The 6,000-nt window shown below is 40.3% G+C and overlaps 1 protein-coding gene across 3 annotated transcripts in view; it reads left to right on the top strand.

Moving 5' to 3' along the window:
- The window catches only part of LOC137196227 (platelet-derived growth factor receptor beta-like), a 30,175-nt gene that overhangs the window by 2,291 nt on the left and 21,884 nt on the right, over positions 1-6,000 (top strand). Inside the window, exon 2 of one of the 3 annotated variants that reach the window (XM_067609090.1) lies at positions 2,149-2,215. The gene's annotated coding sequence lies outside the window, so the exon portion shown is untranslated. Of the gene's footprint in view, positions 1-2,148; positions 2,243-6,000 lie in introns of all 3 variants that reach the window. The other 2 variants (XM_067609088.1, XM_067609089.1) reach the window with 2 other exon arrangements.

The raw sequence follows: 6,000 nt of genomic DNA, 5'->3' as shown, positions 1-6,000 counted from the left end.
CAGCTTTGGTGAATAAAATGTCACAGATATGTTTAAAATAGACTCAATATTTATAAAAAACATATTAAAAGCCAGAATAACAGATCACTAATGTGTTCACAAACCGACTGATATTCTCACACTGAGTCCTCCGTCTGTCTGTCCAGAGACACTTCCAATAAAGTTTATTCAAAGGCAGCTTTACTCTAAACAGAAGAAGAAGAAGATAAAAACATGGAGCCTCAGATCAGTGAAACCACAACATGTCAGATATCCTCCAATCAGATTCAAAGATCACTACAGTTTATAACAGCAGCCATGTTGGAAATCTGATCTCAGAGCTGCTCAGACTGCAGACAGATCAATGATCGATCAGCTGATTGATCAGATGTCATGACCTCAAACTGAACATCACAACAACAACTCTGCAGAGTCTGGATTTACTTTACTGAAGTTTCTGATTGGTTCAACACTGAGTCCACATGTTGAAGTTTACCAGCACACAGCTGCACACAGCTGCACACAGCTGTTCACGTTACACACAAACACACAAACACAACGTCTACACACGACTACGCTGCCCTCCAACAGCTCAAAACTACACACAATGTGTTTAAAAATGATTCAGAGAAATACCTCGCTGCAGCAGAGGTCATGTGACGCAGCAGTGCAACCTTTGCACATTAAAATAAATCAACCAGATCAACGTGTGCCCATCATCCTGTAGTTAAAACCAGTACCAGTTAATAAAACCAGTACCAGTTAATAAAACCTGCAGAACCAACTGAAGCTGATCGTCCTTCCTTCTCTTAAACTGTCCCGTGAAAACAACAAAGTCATCTGTAAAGTGTTTTGTGTTTTGCAGCTTGTTAATGTTAAGAGGCAACATGGATCACACACAGCCGACACACATGTAGGCTGGTCTTCTTCTTCTTCTAATAGTTTAAGTGGCAAATGCTTTAACTTCCTGAAGTATCTTCAGAGAGAAAACACAACAAAGATGAGTGTGTGTAGCAGGAAGGAAGCTGCTCTAGATTCACACATGACGAGTGAGATGGTCGGGTACGAATATCAGGGCAGGTCGCACAATCTGACATGGTGTAACACCGCAAACAGCAGCAGCTCTGATAACATCCCAGCAGGTTTACAGACTGGAGTTACTGGGATAAACTGGCCACATGTTGGAATCTACAACAGCCGTCAGCCTGGCTCTAAATCTCCGTCGTATGACCGGTTGTTGTGAGCTATCAGTGCTTTGCATTGTGGGACATTGAAGGCGAGGCGGGCAGAGCGCGTCTGATTGGGCCACGCTGGGCAACCACCGAATCAGCTGACCTCCGTCCAGGCTGCTATTTCCTGTTTACGTCATGGAAACGACGGTCGGTAACGTCACACAGCTCCGTGACTGTTATCTGCACAGAAGACCCGCCTCTCAATTCATCCGCGGCGTCACTGTCATTGAAAACAAGTCTGTCTGATCGGACCGCAGGTTTCCTCTGAATCACTACGACGTCCGACTGTTTCCGGCGTCCTGCTGAGTATTACGTACATGCTACAATTTGGCCAAATCAGCGCGTACTGCTGGTATAGTCGGAGGTTTCTAATACTGAAAGGGTTCATGTGACACTAAAACATCATGTGACCGTAAACATAATTCATTCACTTGTCCAGAAGAGAACGTTTGTGTGTGACAGCAGCTCTGTGGATATATGTTATTAATAATTAGAATAATAATAAAATGTTCATAACAACAAAACATTTGATTGGTTTATGTGATTGATTATAAACTCTGAATCATCCGGTTCACAGCCCTCCTGTTTCTTGGTGCTAGTTAGCCGTGTGTTAGCATGCGCTTGTCCACCGTGTTGAGTACCTGGTGAAGTTACGTCGTTCCCACATAGTTCATAGTCTGTGGAGAAGGGAAGCGTCTTGCTGCTAGTTAGCTTTAGCTTTAGCTTTAGCTACGGACCGTGTTTCCAGTCACTGCGGTACAGGCTGCTGGTCGGCCTCGCTCACGTAGCACTGACGAGGTCATAAAATAACAGTCCCAGTGACTTACTGGTAACCAGGAGCTGCTGCTCGTAGCTTCTCACAGACGAAAAAACAAACAAAAAACATAAAACTGCTGATGTTTGTATCTGATATCTGTCAACATCTGTCTCTCTGAAGGTCAAAGGTCACCATCATCTGATCTGCACAACACGACGCAACTGGAAGATGGAGGAGTGACGGGCAGGTGCGCCAGGTGAGACGGGTTAGACAGGTGAGACGAGTTAGACGGGTGAGACGAGTCAGACGGGTGAGACGGGTTAGACAGGTGAGACAAGTTAGACAGGTGAGACGAGTTAGACGGGTGAGACGAGTTAGACGAGTGAGACAGGTGAGATCAGTAACAACCAGTTTATTTAACTACCAGTACAAAACCAGTCTATACAACTACCAGTACAAAACCAGTCTATATAACTACCACTACAAAACCAGCCTATATAACTACCAGTACAAAACCAGCCTATACAACTACCAGTACAAAACCAGTCTATATAACTACCAGTACAAAACCGGTCTACACAACTACCAGTCCAAAACCAGTCTATACAACTACCAGTACAAAACCAGTCTATATAACTACCACTACAAAACCAGCCTATATAACTACCAGTACAAAACCAGTCTATATAACTACCAGTACAAAACCAGTCTATACAACTACCAGTCCAAAACTAGTCTATATAACTACCAGTCCAAAACCAGTCTATATAACTACCAGTCCAAAACTAGTCTATATAACTACCAGTCCAAAACCAGTCTATATAACTACCAGTACAAAACCAGTCTATATAACTACCAGTACAAAACCAGTCTATACAACTACCAGTCCAAAACCAGTCTATACAACTACCAGTCCAAAACCAGTCTATATAACTACCAGTACAGAACCAGCCTATATAACTACCAGTACAAAACCAGTCTATATAACTACCACTACAAAACCAGTCTATATAACTACCAGTCCAAAACCAGTCTATACAACTACCAGTACAAAACCAGTCTATACAACTACCAGTACAAAACCAGTCTATATAACTACCAGTACAAAACCAGCCTATACAACTACCAGTACAAAACCAGTCTATATAACTACCAGTACAAAACCAGTCTATACAACTACCAGTACAAAACCAGTCTATACAACTACCAGTCCAAAACCAGTCTATATAACTACCACTACAAAACCAGCCTATACAACTACCAGTACAAAATCAGTCTATACAACTACCAGTCCAAAACCAGTCTATACAACTACCAGTACAAAACCAGTCTATACAACTACCAGTCCAAAACCAGTCTATATAACTACCAGTCCAAAACCAGCCTATACAACTACCAGTACAAAACCAGCCTATACAACTACCAGTCCAAAACCAGTCTATATAACTACCAGTACAAAACCAGCCTATACAACTACCAGTACAAAACCATCCTATACAACTACCAGTCCAAAACCAGTCTATATAACTACCAGTCCAAAACCAGTCTATATAACTACCAGTACAAAACCAGCCTATATAACTACCAGTACAAAACCAGTCTATATAACTACCAGTACAAAACCAGTCTATACAACTACCAGTCCAAAACTAGTCTATATAACTACCAGTCCAAAACCAGTCTATATAACTACCAGTCCAAAACTAGTCTATATAACTACCAGTCCAAAACCAGTCTATATAACTACCAGTACAAAACCAGTCTATATAACTACCAGTACAAAACCAGTCTATACAACTACCAGTCCAAAACCAGTCTATACAACTACCAGTCCAAAACCAGTCTATATAACTACCAGTACAGAACCAGCCTATATAACTACCAGTACAAAACCAGTCTATATAACTACCACTACAAAACCAGTCTATATAACTACCAGTCCAAAACCAGTCTATACAACTACCAGTACAAAACCAGTCTATACAACTACCAGTACAAAACCAGTCTATATAACTACCAGTACAAAACCAGCCTATACAACTACCAGTACAAAACCAGTCTATATAACTACCAGTACAAAACCAGTCTATACAACTACCAGTACAAAACCAGTCTATACAACTACCAGTCCAAAACCAGTCTATATAACTACCACTACAAAACCAGCCTATACAACTACCAGTACAAAATCAGTCTATACAACTACCAGTCCAAAACCAGTCTATACAACTACCAGTACAAAACCAGTCTATACAACTACCAGTCCAAAACCAGTCTATATAACTACCAGTCCAAAACCAGCCTATACAACTACCAGTACAAAACCAGCCTATACAACTACCAGTCCAAAACCAGTCTATATAACTACCAGTACAAAACCAGCCTATACAACTACCAGTACAAAACCATCCTATACAACTACCAGTCCAAAACCAGTCTATATAACTACCAGTACAAAACCAGTCTATATAACTACCAGTACAAAACCAGTCTATATAACTACCAGTACAAAACCAGTCTATACAACTACCAATACAAAACCAGTCTATATAACTACCAGTACAAAACCAGCCTATACAACTACCACTACAAAACCAGTCTATACAACTACCAGTACAAAACCAGCCTATACAACTACCACTACAAAACCAGTCTATATAACTACCAGTCCAAAACCAGCCTATACAAATACCAGTACAAAACCAGTCTATATAACTACCAGTACAAAACCAGTCTATACAACTACCAGTCCAAAACCAGTCTATATAACTACCAGTCCAAAACCAGCCTATACAACTACCAGTACAAAACCAGTCTATATAACTACCAGTACAAAACCAGTCTATATAACTACCACTACAAAACCAGCCTATACAACTACCAGTACAAAACCAGTCTATACAACTACCAGTCCAAAACCAGTCTATACAACTACCAGTACAAAACCAGTCTATACAACTACCAGTCCAAAACCAGTCTATATAACTACCAGTCCAAAACCAGCCTATACAACTACCAGTACAAAACCAGCCTATACAACTACCAGTCCAAAACCAGCCTATATAACTACCAGTACAAAACCAGCCTATACAACTACCAGTACAAAACCATCCTATACAACTACCAGTCCAAAACCAGTCTATATAACTACCAGTCCAAAACCAGTCTATATAACTACCAGTACAAAACCAGTCTATATAACTACCAGTACAAAACCAGTCTATATAACTACCAGTACAAAACCAGTCTATACAACTACCAATACAAAACCAGTCTATATAACTACCAGTACAAAACCAGCCTATACAACTACCACTACAAAACCAGTCTATACAACTACCAGTACAAAACCAGCCTATACAACTACCACTACAAAACCAGTCTATATAACTACCAGTCCAAAACCAGCCTATACAACTACCAGTACAAAACCAGTCTATATAACTACCAGTACAAAACCAGTCTATACAACTACCAGTCCAAAACCAGTCTATATAACTACCAGTCCAAAACCAGCCTATACAACTACCAGTACAAAACCAGTCTATATAACTACCAGTACAAAACCAGTCTATACAACTACCAGTACAAAACCAGTCTATACAACTACCAGTACAAAACCAGTCTATACAACTACCGGTACAAAACCAGTCTATATAACTACCAGTCCAAAACCAGTCTATACAACTACCAGTCCAAAACCAGCCTATACAACTACCAGTCCAAAACCAGTCTATACAACTACCAGTCCAAAACCAGCCTATACAACTACCAGTACAAAACCAGTCTATATAACTACCAGTACAAAACCAGTCTATACAACTACCAGTACAAAACCAGTCTATACAACTACCAGTACAAAACCAGTCTATACAACTACCAGTACAAAACCAGTCTATATAACTACCAGTCCAAAACCAGTCTATACAACTACCAGTACAAAACCAGTCTATACAACTACCAGTACAAAACCAGTCTATATAACTACCAGTACAAAACCAGTCTATATAACTACCAGTACAAAACCGGTCT

This window comes from Thunnus thynnus, chromosome 13 (genome assembly GCF_963924715.1).
Source record: "Thunnus thynnus chromosome 13, fThuThy2.1, whole genome shotgun sequence".
Lineage (NCBI taxonomy): Eukaryota > Metazoa > Chordata > Actinopteri > Scombriformes > Scombridae > Thunnus > Thunnus thynnus.
This window is presented reverse-complemented; position numbering and strand designations above follow the sequence as displayed.